Here is a 14,144-nt window from a genome sequence, read left to right on the forward strand (position 1 = left end):
CTACAATGTGTAGGGCTGGAGTCACTCAGGCTCCACCTGAGTGTCAAGAAAACGGACTGCTCTGGGACCAAAATAAGCCCAAAAGGGGGGAAGTTGTTGTCTCAACTCCCAAATTACTACACTCTGGTTTGGAGTGTAACTACACGTGAAACAAATCTGTGCACAAAGTTCAGGTCAAGCTGACCCACTCTCTGAAGCAGTTATGCATGAAGGGACTTCTCATGAAGGGAGGCAGCCTTAGGAAAGCCGGGAAACAAAGACCAGAGAGCAGTAAGAACACCATTATCTAAGCAATGCAGAACGAAGCCTTCAAGTAAGGAAAGTTTTGGTCGTGAGAGAATACAAGCTGACAAGACCTTGCCATCTGCTGACATCAACAGCAAATTAGGTGAAAATAGGACAAAGACAAATGTGGCAGTGGGACATTGTTAACTCCAACCCAAATAGGTCCCTCCAGAAGAGGGCAAAACCCTGCCTGGGAAGCATGCGTATTTAGTAAAGTCCTTCACCAGTGTTAGCTGAGGCATAGAAGAGCCCACGGTCTCCCAAAACGAGAGGGAAAAGCATGACCAAGGTACCAAAACCACAGCTAGAAAGAGGTAAAGCACCACTGACTCAATGCACAGCCCTTCAGTTTAGCTGCCTTCAAGTCAGGTGTCCTGCCTGAAGCTGGGTGTCCAGCCCCCACCTCTCCCTGCCCCCAAGGTGTCACGGAGAGTCTTCTACCCATCAGGGAGAACAACGGGCATGAACCAGGCTGTGAAGCTGGGGCTGCTGCAATCCTGGCCAGGGCATGCCTACAGACGCAACAAAGGCTGCCAGGCTCAGTGACCCCAAGCTGCCTGTGCATCCTCTCTGCCACCCACGGGCAGTCTCCCCTCCGGCAACTGGCAGCAAGGCACGAGCATCTCCAGTTCCTGCCGGCTGGGTACCAACAGCTGCCCACAACAGCTCTGGCCGGGAACGGTGTCACCAGGGCCGCAGCTGTGCCTGGGACTCAGCCTGAACCACAACGCGCAGCAGAGACTCCGGACCATCTCTGCAGCTCACCAGTGCTTGCAAGGCATGAAATCCAGCATCAGTGCAGCAAGGCTCTGATCGATCCCTTTCTGCTTGTGGAGGGCTACGGCTTCTCCACACATGCCTCTGCCCTCAGCTTCCCAACTTCTCTGGTTCAGAGGGATGTATACCCACCTGGTGCTGCTTTATCCAGATCTTTCATGATTTCCTCTAGTTCTGGCGATGACACGTGGGGAGGCTTCTCTGCATTGCCAACAGGTTTTCTTCCTTGAGGCACGTGAAAGAAAGTATCAAGTTAAAGCTCTCACTAATAAGATACTTAGCAGGAGCGCTTCGTCTGTGAACTCAGCCAGGACTGACGATGCGCCCCTGGCATACCAGGTGAGCTCCAGCACAGCATCCAGACCAGGAGCTGGAGCCACAGCTGCAACCAAACACCCATTGTTGTCGATTTGTTAAAAGAGTTGAGATCAATTGATTTTATTGGTTTGATTATCTGATTTTATAGAGTTATTTTATAGAATAGAAATATAGGAGGATAAGAAATATTTTTAATGAAACTTATAGTGGCACAGTAAAAGCTGCTATGAGATCTTCTGTACGTCTTGTATCAAGGCTAGAAGAAGGGCCTGGAACTATTGTTAAAACATAGGTAATAACTCTAGGGTTAAAAGGTTCCTTTGTATCTAACTAGTCTTCTGTATAAAGAAAGTATATTGAGATGTCAGAATGTAGGATTAATGGGAACTGGGGAGAGTCGACTGGAACAGCTTGTAGGTGCCTGCCAAGAAACTGTGAACTTTAGTAAAAGGTAATTCCGGCAGGGGGAGATCGCGACCACCGACTCATATACCACCTACCCAAATGGTACCGCAGACCCATTTCTAGACCTTTCTACGCTTTACTGCGCAGAATCGGATATAGGAGGAGAGTATGTAAATGATTTACGGGAAATGTTATGATTATGCATGAATAATTAATGAATATGTATGAATAAGTTCTATATATGGTGTCTGATTTTGAGACCTGGCGTGCGTTGATCGCGAGAGGACTCGCTCACACACCCGGCCGTTAATAAAGAAGTGTCTGCTTATCTACATCACATTGGTGTCGATAAGTTCTTCATTCCGAGATTTCGGTAACAGTTTTGGCGACCCAGATGGGACCTCGCTGAAGGAGACCGGAGGAGTCGGGGACCTGATCGGTTCCAGCCGGCACCGAGGATTTCTCGGGGATACCCATCGATCCCCGATCCGTAAGGCTCTTCGCGACGTTCCCTGGATATTTGGTAAGACACTTCTTTTTTTCTAATTGTAGTAAGTGGGTGAGAGTCCCACTAAAGTAAGTAAGTAAGTGCACTAGAGAAAGTGGGGGGGAGTCCCACTATAATAAGTGTATGGTAAGGAGTGGGTTAGAGTCCCACCAGTTGGTTGGAGTCCCACTAAGTCTACCTGTCAGACGTAGTGAAAGACCTGCGCAGGGTAGGACTAGGAGTCTGCCTGTCAGACGCGGCGAAAGCTGCGCAGGGTTGGACTAAAAGGATCCTTGTGTAAGTGGAAGCCTAGGCGTCTGCCCGTAAGACATAAGCGAAAGCTATTGCAGGGTTGGACAAAAGTGGAAACAAGAGAAACTATATGCTATAGTGTTCTCTAAGGTAGTGCCTCTAACAAAAAGTTAGAAGAAGTTTTTGTGTTTGTGGTTTTGTGTTTGTGTATTAAGAAGAAAATTAAGAGGTATAATATTGTGTTATATGTTTGTTTAAAGTAACTGTTGGAAAGTGTGAGTGTGGCTGTAAGGGTGAGACGTATAATTGAGAACGAAAGCGAGTGTGGAGTGTGGATCCGCGGATCGGAGTGACAGAGTTGAATAATTGTGTATTGCACTGTGAGTAATTATACCATGGCAACTAAGTTAACTCAGTTGTTTAAAAGTAAAAGCATGGGTAATCTTGTTGTAAATGACAAAATCCTGAAAAATTCTCCATTAGGATGTTTGTTGACACACTGGGGAGATTTGTATGAGGATTTGTCGAAAAGCCAGATGATTGAGTATTGTAATAATTTGAGTATTGTAATAATTGGTGGTCTTTGTATATATTGGATGATCAGGAAAAGTGGCCCATGAAGGGGACACTGAATTATAACACTATTTTGCAGTTAATGCTGTATTGTAAAAGAGAAGGGAAATGGAATAAAATGTCAGATGTGGATTTGTTTTTTTTTATTTAAGACAAAGAAAGGATTGGCAGGATGAATGTAAGCTAACTATTAGAGATAATTTTGTAATGGCTATAACTTTTGATAATAAGAAAGTGGAAAAAAAAAATGTTGTTTAAATTGTAAGGTTGGGAGTGGATATAGGAGCGACATTTTTTTATTAAATATCTGTAAAGGAAAAACTGGAACAAAAACAGGCCATTTTTGTAACCCCTGGATTTGAAATTTGGAAATAAGATAATTATATATGAATTTTTGTATGTATCAGTATGTCCGATACCCTTCTTAGGAAGAGATTTGTTGTCTAAATTAAATGCACAGATTGTTTTTGACGAAGGAGAACTTTTCTTGAAAATACCTGAGTCAAAAACGGGAGAAATCTTGATGATACAAGAAAAAGTAAAACAAGAAATTCCACCGGAGGTGGACTTGGCAGTGATCCCTATTGTATGGGAGACAGATATTCCTGGCAAATCGAAACTAGCAGAACCAGTTAAAATAGATTTGAAGGAAGGCGCAGGAACAGTGAGAATTAAACAATATCCAATCAAACTGGAAGTGAGACAGGAATTGAAGAAATTGATTGATAAATTTTTGGAGTATAAAATTTTAGAAGAATGTGAATCTGAGTATAATACTCCTATTTTACCAGTCAGAAAACCCTTGAGTGAATATAGGCTGGTGCAAGACTTGAGAGCAGTATATCAAATAGTTAAGGATATTTATCCTGTAGTAGCAAACCCTTATAGACTGTTAACAGCGTTAAGGGAGACTTATCAGTGGTTTATAGTGCTTGATTTAAAAGATGCTTTCTTTTGTATACCTTTGGAAAAGGAAACCAGAAAACTGTTTGCTTTTGAATGGGAAAATCCTCAAACTGGGCGAAAGATGCAGCTGACATGGACTAGATCACCCCAAGGATTTAAAAACAGTCCAACTATTTTTGGAAATCAATTAGCTAAAGAACTTGAAATCTGGAAACAGGATAAATCAAGACCTGGGCATTTACTATTACAATATGTGGATGACATATTGATTGCTGCAGAAGAAAGACTTACCTGTATACAGGTGACTATTGATCTCTTGAATTTCCTGGGACTAAATGGGTACAAGGTATCCAGGAAGAAAGCCCAGATAGCCTGCCAGACTGTGATATATCTGGGTTTTGAGATTTCAAAAGGACAACGGCAATTAGGAAAAGATCGCAAAGAAGCTATTTGTGGTATACCTGAGCCGAGAAATATTCATGAACTCAGAGCATTTCTGGGAATGACTGGGTGGTGTCGCCTTTGGATTATGAACTATGGGCTAATAGCTAAACCGCTGTACGAGGCCCAAAAGAACTCTCCCTTTGTATGGGGCCTATAACAACAAAAGGCTTTTGTAGAATTGAAACGTGCCTTAATGTCTGCACCTGCTTTGGGACTGCCGGATCTAACCAAAGATTTCCAGTTGTTTGTTCATGAAAGGCAACACCTGGCACTGGGAGTACTAACCCAGAAGATGGGAAGCTGGAAACGACCAGTCGGATACTTCTCTAAACAACTGGACACAGTGAGTAAAGGGTGGCCAAACTGCCTTCGAGCAGTAGCCGCAACAGTGATGCTCATACAAGAAGCTCGGAAATTGACTTTGGGAAGAACAGTAACAGTCTATGTCCCACACATGGTGATAACTGTTTTAGAACAGAAGGGGGGACATTGGCTGTCTCCCAGCCGAATGATGAAGTACCAGGTGGTATTGACTGAACAAGATGATGTGATTCTAAAAACGACTAACCTGGTAAATCCTGCAGTGTTTTTAAGTTCCATACAGGAAAAAGGACGACTGGAACATGATTGCTTGGCTACTATCGAGTATGTTTATTCCAGTCGTGAAGATCTGAAGGATGTGCCGTTGGAGAGACCAGACTGGGAACTGTATATTGATGGAAGCAGCTTTATGGAACAAGGAGTCCGATACGCCGGATATGCGGTAACAACAGAGACTACAGCTATAGAAGCAGGAGCATTGGCGAGTACCACATCAGCCCAAAAGGCAGAACTCATCGCTTTAATTGGAGCCTTAGAATTAAGCAAAGACAAGAAAGTAAATATCTGGACTGACTCAAAATATGCCTTTGGGGTAGTGCATGTCCATGGAGCCTTGTGGAAAGAGAGAGGGTTATTGTCCTCTCAAGGATCAAACATTAAGCATCAAACAGAAATTTTACAATTATTGCAAGCAGTTAAAAAACCAGATCAAGTAGCAATCATGCACTGTAAAGCACATCAGATTGGAAATATAAAAAATAATAATTGGAAATAATTTAGCTGATAAAACAGCAAAGAAAGTAGCAAAGAGACAAATATCGCAAATGGCAATAATTCCTTCTAAAACAGTAACCCTTCCTAGGGAAAAACCGAAATATTTAGAGGAAGATGACAAATTAGGTCAGTTATTAAATGCTAAGAAAAACTTAGCTGGATGGTGGAAAACTCTTAATGGACAGGTAGTAATTCCCCCTCTTTTAATGAGAGAGATAATTCAAGTAAAACACCAAGAATGTCATTGGGGGGCAGAAGCTTTAGTAACATCTTTACGAAAACAAGTGGTATCAGTTAAAATGTTGGGAATAGCTAAAATGATAACTGTAAAGTGTGAAGTATGTTTGAAAAATAATCCAGTGATTAAGAAAAAGGTTCAAATGGGTAGACTGAAATCTGGTACAGAACCTGGAGATTATTGGCAAGTAGATTTTTCAGAGTTACCTAGACAAAATGGGTACCGGTACATCCTGGTAAGGGTTGATACTTTTACAGGATGGCCAGAAGCCCTTCCCTGTCGCACCACACAAGCAAAAAGAGGTTGTGAAGTGGTTATTACAAGAAATAATTCTGAGATTTGGAGTTTCTATTGGAATTTCTTCTGACAGAGGTCCACACTTTGTTGCTGAAGTAGTTCAAAGTGTTAGCAAAGCATTAGGTATTAATTGGGATTTACATGCCTCTTGGAGACCACAGTCTAGTGGGAAAGTGGAAAGAATGAATCAAACTTTGAAACAACAAATAAGCAAAATTTGTCAAGAAACCAGTCTAAAGTGGCCTCAGGCACTTTCATTGGCATTATTATAAATCAGGGTACAGCCAAAGAGTGGAACCTCAGTCAGTCTTTATGAATTATTATATGGAAAACCATATGAGTCTCTAGAACCAAATCTAAACATATATGTAAAAGGAAAACAAGATGTGTATAACTATTTGCTTTTTTAAAGGAAAATTTTGGCTGTGATTTGGAGTGTAGTAATTTAGAATAGACCTTTACCCCTGAAAAATTTAGTGCATGATTTTCAACTAGGAGACTATGTCTATGTGAAGACTTGGACCTCTGAACCTTTGCAGGAGCACTGGAGAGGACCTTTCCAGATACTGCTAACCACTTTTACAGCTATCAAAATTGCAGAATCGGATGCTTGGATACATTATACTTGAGTGAAGAAAGCATCTACTCCGTGGAAGATTGCTAATCGTGACCCAGAGACTTAAAAATTGACTTTGAAACATGTCTAATTTTTTATCAGGTTATGATTGGGTTTTGGATTATTTTTTTTTTGGTTGGTAATGTTGGTGGGATCATGGGCTGGCTTGGTGGACAGGAACAAAAGACAAATAGAAACAGAACAAGTGATTGACATTCCCAAACAAATGGCAGAGGAAAATTTGTTGGTAGGATTGACTAAAGAATTTACCAATTTATAAAATGTCATGTAGATCACTGCTTGTTTGCCAATACCGAGGGCAGTAGGTGAATCTATTCCATGGGGAATTTTAACTATGAATTTGACTAACCTGGAACATAAAAATGAAACCAATTATTGTGAACAGAGGCCAGTGACTCAATGGTATGAGCAAGTGAAAGTCACTAGAAAACAGTGGAAAACTCCAGGTAGTCTGGCGAATTGTGAAATATTGTTAAATCATGTTTTTACCAAAATAGGGAGATTTAAGACTGTGGGATGGTGTTCTTATGATGAACAACTTAAAACCAATGTGAGCAGAAGTATCATGAAATGGAAGTGTAATAAAACTGGCCAAGATACCCAATTAGTAGAACAATTGGACTCTATATGGTCTATGTCCATATTTTCCCATTTTCAGTATATAGCAAGAACTTTTTGGTGTTTTACCTGGGATGGAAAAGTTTTTTTCAGTATTACCCTGGGTCAACGATAGGTCAACTTCATTGAGAGAAAAGGAAGATAAAATAGTGCCATGGTGGAAATGTGAAAAACTGTATGATTGCAGTAATGCAGACTTAGTAATTCAAAGAATTTTTTTCTTAAGACACTGTTTTAAAATATGGTTGTTTTTGTCGAGGTCTTAAGAACACTCTCAATTTAATCAGCACTTTTACAGTTAGGAAAGGAACTTTGTTTAGTTATAATAAAACTACTATTTGAAGTTTTGGACATTTAATTTGGGCATTGAGTGATGGAACCTGGACAACTCATTTACCATTAGATGGTAAAGTGAAACAAATTATCTTAGGCATGCCAACATTGTGTCCGATTTGGAAGAAATCACCATTTAGAGGATCCCTAGAAAATTTAGAACTAAAATGAACAAAGAGATCTGAGACAAATAATGATAATTGGAATGAACCCTCTACAGGAGTGAAAATCGGTTGGGCACTTGAATCACTTTTAAATCTTATAGCTTCATATAGAAACAGAGCATGGCTCTATTAGTTAGCTGGTCAAGTGGAAAAAATTAGCAAACGTTACTAAAAAGGAGTTTAAGGAATTGAACATGCAATTATAGGCGACTTCCAGAATGACTTTATAAAATGGAATGGCACTAGATATGCTCCTACTTAAAGAACATGGAGTGTGTGGATATCTCAAAGATAAACTGGACCACTGTTGTATCCACATTCCAAATGTCACTCAGGATGTGGAACATGATCTGGACCTATTGGGAAAAATTGAAAAAGAAACTGAAAATATTCAAAAGGATATGTCAGAAGATTGGCTTGGAAAAATTTTTAATAAATTAGGATGGAACTTGAGCTCTTGGATACAATCCATAATCAAAACTTTGTTTTTGTTATTGATTGTCTTTTTGATGATCATGTTAGTATATGCATGTTTGAAAAAAAACAGTTTATCAATAGGATTGCTGTCAATCGTATGATTATGAGAGAAGTGCCTACTAGTCCACCAAGATACAGCCCACCACCACCAAAATATGTTGAAACAAATGACTTGTAAATAGTGTGAAAGTATTGAAATAATGATTTTCAACACTTTCAAAGGGGGGGAAATGTTGTCGATTTGTTAAAAGAGTTGAGATCAATTGATTTTATTGGTTTGATTATCTGATTTTATAGAGTTATTTTATAGAATAGAAATATAGGAGGATAAGAAATATTTTTAATGAAACTTATAGTGGCACAGTAAAAGCTGCTATGAGATCTTCTGTACGTCTTGTATCAAGGCTAGAAGAAGGGCCTGGAACTATTGTTAAAACATAGGTAATAACTCTAGGGTTAAAAGGTTCCTTTGTATCTAACTAGTCTTCTGTATAAAGAAAGTATATTGAGATGTCAGAATGTAGGATTAATGGGAACTGGGGAGAGTCGACTGGAACAGCTTGTAGGTGCCTGCCAAGAAACTGTGAACTTTAGTAAAAGGTAATTCCGGCAGGGGGAGATCGCGACCACCGACTCATATACCACCTACCCAAATGGTACCGCAGACCCATTTCTAGACCTTTCTACGCTTTACTGCGCAGAATCGGATATAGGAGGAGAGTATGTAAATGATTTACGGGAAATGTTATCATTATGCATGAATAATTAATGAATATGTATGAATAAGTTCTATATATGGTGTCTGATTTTGAGACCTGGCGTGCGTTGATCGCGAGAGGACTCGCTCACACACCCGGCCGTTAATAAAGAAGTGTCTGCTTATCTACATCACATTGGTGTCGATAAGTTCTTCATTCCGAGATTTCGGTAACACCATGAGAAGTTTGTGACATGCACTGTGACAGACACTGGCACAACGGAAGAGCAGAACCTTTGAGGGGATCACGTCATGACATGGCACACGCAATGACAAAGGTCTATACTCCCCACACCTGCAAGGGACGCCTCGCTCACATTTGGGCTTGGAGCGGGCAGCTCTCCAAGTAAAAAGCCATCACGTACCCATGCCGTCTCCCAGCCCGTCAGCCCTGGCACTCCGCTGGGAAGCTGCATATTCGTCGCCTGCAGCCAGGCCTGTAAACAAACAGAACAGCGAAGATCCCATGAAATCACACACCTCCGCCCCAAAGTCACCCGCCTCCCAGGTACTACCACACCTCACAGGGCACGCAATACCAATAGTAACTACAATGTGTAGGGCTGGAGTCACTCAGGCTCCACCTGAGTGTCAAGAAAACGGACTGCTCTGGAACCAAAATAAGCCCAAAAGGGGGAAGTTGTTGTCTCAACTCCCAAATTACTACACTCTGGTTTGGAGTGTAACTACACGTGAAACAAATCTGTGCACAAAGTTCAGGTCAAGCTGACCCACTCTCTGAAGCAGTTATGCATGAAGGGACTTCTCATGAAGGGAGGCAGCCTTAGGAAAGCCGGGAAACAAAGACCAGAGAGCAGTAAGAACACCATTATCTAAGCAGTGCAGAACGAAGCCTTCAAGTGAGGAAAGTTTTGGTCGCGAGAGAATACAAGCTGACAAGACCTTGCCATCCGCTGACATCAACAGCAAATTAGGTGAAAATAGGACAAAGACAAATGTGGCAGTGGGACATTGTTAACTCCAACCCAAATAGGTCCCTCCAGAAGAGGGCAAAACCCTGCCTGGGAAGCATGCGTATTTAGTAAAGTCCTTCACCAGTGTTAGCTGAGGCATAGAAGAGCCCACGGTCTCCCAAAACAAGAGGGAAAAGCATGACCAAGGTACCAAAACCACAACTAGAAAGAGGTAAAGCACCACTGACTCAATGCACAGCCCTTCAGTTTAGCTGCCTTCAAGTCAGGTGTCCTGCCTGAAGCTGGGTGTCCAGCCCCCACCTCTCCCTGCCCCCAAGGTGTCACGGAGAGTCTTCTACCCATCAGGGAGAACAACGGGCATGAACCAGGCTGTGAAGCTGGGGCTGCTGCGATCCTGGCCAGGGCATGCCTACAGACGCAACAAAGGCTGCCAGGCTCAGTGACCCCAAGCTGCCTGTGCATCCTCTCTGCCACCCACGGGCAGTCTCCCCTCCGGCAACTGGCAGCAAGGCACGAGCATCTCCAGTTCCTGCCGGCTGGGTACCAACAGCTGCCCACAACAGCTCTGGCCGGGAATGGTGTCACCAGGGCCGCAGCTGTGCCTGGGACTCAGCCTGAACCACAACGCGCAGCAGAGACTCCGGACCATCTCTGCAGCTCACCAGTGCTTGCAAGGCATGAAATCCAGCATCAGTGCAGCAAGGCTCTGATCGATCCCTTTCTGCTTGTGGAGGCTACGGCTTCTCCACACATGCCTCTGCCCTCAGCTTCCCAACTTCTCTGGTTCAGAGGGATGTATACCCACCTGGTGCTGCTTTATCCAGATCTTTCATGATTTCCTCTAGTTCTGGCGATGACACGTGGGGAGGCTTCTCTGTATTGCCAACAGGTTTTCTTCCTTGAGGCACGTGAAAGAAAGTATCAAGTTAAAGCTCTCACTAATAAGATACTTAGCAGGAGCGCTTCGTCTGTGAACTCAGCCAGGACTGACGATGCGCCCCTGGCACACCAGGTGAGCTCCAGCACAGGATCCAGACCAGGAGCTGGAGCCACAGCTGCAACCAAACACCCATGAGAAGTTTGTGACATGCACTGTGACAGACACTGGCACAACGGAAGAGCAGAACCTTTGAGGGGATCACGTCATGACATGGCACACGCAATGACAAAGGTCTATACTCCCACACCTGCAAGGGACGCCTCGCTCACATTTGGGCTTGGAGCGGGCAGCTCTCCAAGTAAAAAGCCATCACGTACCCATGCCGTCTCCCAGCCCGTCAGCCCTGGCACTCCGCTGGGAAGCTGCATATCCGTCGCTTGCAGCCAGGCCTGTAAACAAACAGAACAGAGAAGCTCCCATGAAATCACACACCTCCGCCCCAAAGTCACCCGCCTCCCAGGTACTACCACACCTCACAGGGCACGCAATACCAATAGTAACTACAATGTGTAGGGCTGGAGTCACTCAGGCTCCACCTGAGTGTCAAGAAAACGGACTGCTCTGGGACCAAAATAAGCCCAAAAGGGGGAAGTTGTTGTCTCAACTCCCAAATTACTACACTCTGGTTTGGAGTGTAACTACACGTGAAACAAATCTGTGCACAAAGTTCAGGTCAAGCTGACCCACTCTCTGAAGCAGTTATGCATGAAGGGACTTCTCATGAAGGGAGGCAGCCTTAGGAAAGCCGGGAAACAAAGACCAGAGAGCAGTAAGAACACCATTATCTAAGCAATGCAGAACGAAGCCTTCAAGTGAGGAAAGTTTTGGTCGCGAGAGAATACAAGCTGACAAGACCTTGCCATCCGCTGACATCAACAGAAAATTAGGTGAAAATAGGACAAAGACAAATGTGGCAGTGGGACATTGTTAACTCCAACCCAAATAGGTCCCTCCAGAAGAGGGCAAAACCCTGCCCGGAGAGCATGCATAAAGACCTTCAGCACTGCTGTCTCAGGATGGGTACAATTTTGCTGTAGAAGGAAGAAACATGTAATCAGTCCTGTGTATGATAAGGAAGGTGCAATATACTATGAGGTATAAGAAGTGTGCACTGGACGGGAGAAGGGAGGGAAGATTCCATCATATCTTCTGGGATCTGTCGACAGGCTGAACCTGTCTTCTCCCACATAGAGATGCCAACTGGGTAAGAACTATATTCAGTGACTATCTCATACCAGCTTTTATTAGCTGCCTTGTTTTAAGCTTGATTTGCAGTTACTATATTATCACCAGCAGTCTTTGAACCTTATTCTTTCATAAACTAGCAGTTTGTATAATAAAAATCTTGAGCTTGTGTGTCTCTGGAGATCTGAATAACTGATATAAGGATCTGGCTCAGTGACGTTGAATAGGTTAGTTGAATCACTACAGTGGGCTGTCAAAACGCAGGTAGCGGGCTAGCTGGTCGCCCATGAGGGTATCGTCTGTCTGGGGAAATTGACAGGTTGATCAAATATGAAGGGTTTGAGGAATCCCCCTTCTTAATGTGACACACCTGTTGGCTGGGACCGGAAAGCTTTCAAAGTACTGTTTCCAGGCCACGTGCAACACCCTTCAAAGACCAGGTGGACAAACATACAGCCTCTTAGGAATTCTTACTGGGACAACTCTACTGGGCACTAAAGAAGCCCACAGGAAAGGACTGGAGGGAAAAAAAAAAATCACCATTTTTTTGTCTCATAGAGAAGTGCCTACTTCTGAGACTACTGAGAGTCTGCTGCACCACAGCTGCCCTGTTACTTCCCCTGGCCTGCGAGATGGGGCTGTGTGTTGGGGACCTGGGGTTGCCCAAGGAGAGCACTGCAGGGCTAGAGCAGGAATGCTCCCGTCTTCCTGAATGGACATCTCCCAAGGACAGGTGTCCCCAAAGCTGATAGCCAGAGCGCAGCCCAGGAGCAGTGGAGTCACGGCACCAGGCACGGCTGTGACCCAGCCAGAGGACAAGCACTCCCGTGGACTAATGCCTGGCCCTGCTGTGCAGCTCTGGCCCCGACTCGCAGGCCGGGGAAGGCTGCCACACCACACTGCCCAGGGTTGGGTTCCAGCCCTCACCCGCCAACCTACCTAATCGCCACGGAGCAGCCCAAGTGTCCTGGGCTTGCAGGGCCACCAGGAGGAAGAGGATAAGGATGCAGGAGAGGGACACAGCCCCCTGTGCCTGCACCATGCTGCTGCTGCTGCTGCTGCTGCTGCAGTCACCACTGCTGCTGCTGCTGCTGCTGGCACTGATGGACCACGCCCACGGCACAACGGCACAACGTATCATGGTGTGGAACACTGGGGCTTGTGACCTCACAGCCCAGCCTCCACCCAAGCACCCCCTGGCACACCCCACCCCAGGAACGCAGGGCTTCCAGTGGAGACCGAGACTGACACTGCGCTAAGGAGTGTTTTGACTGTCTAGAGCTTGATGATAGTGATGAAAGGGTCGAGTGTTTATGGGTACGAACGAGGGGAAAGGCCAGCAATGCAGATATCATGGTGGGAGGCTCTTAAGACCACCACAGCAGGATGAAGAGGCAGATGAAATATTCTATCAATCAGCAGCTGGGAGAAATCTCACGATCGCTACCCTTGTTCTCATGAGGGAATTGAGCTTCCCAGATGTCTGCTGGAAATACAGTACAGCAGAGAGGAAAGGCTCTAGGAGGTTCCTGAGCTGTGCGGACGAGACCTTCCTGACCCAGCTGGTGAGGGAGCCTGCTAGGGAAGGAGCACCCTGCAGCTGTTGTTTGCTAACAGAGAAGGACTTGTGGGTGATGTGATGGCTGGAGGCCATCTGGGCCATGGCCATCGTGAAATGTTAAGAGGTTTGATTCTTGAGAAGTAAGGAGGGGGGGGCAGCAGAACTGCTCCCTTGGACTTCCAGAGAGCAGACTGCATCTGTCCTCTTTTTGAATAAAAATGCCGCGGTTTAGATATACGACTTATTTATAGAATTACAAGCATGGAAAACCAGTCTTTTCCATAAGAAAGCAACTACGGAACCTCTTCACTGACAGTAAATACCTCAATACGTGAGTACCCCATGCCACATGCCAATACCAACTCCAATGCAACATAACTGAAATACCTCCACTGGAGATACCAGTTCTGCAATTAAGTCTTGAGCTTTCCTTACAGAGCCTGCCACACCACCCGCTAGC

This window comes from Falco naumanni (assembly GCF_017639655.2).
Source record: "Falco naumanni isolate bFalNau1 chromosome 7 unlocalized genomic scaffold, bFalNau1.pat SUPER_7_unloc_3, whole genome shotgun sequence".
NCBI lineage: Eukaryota > Metazoa > Chordata > Aves > Falconiformes > Falconidae > Falco > Falco naumanni.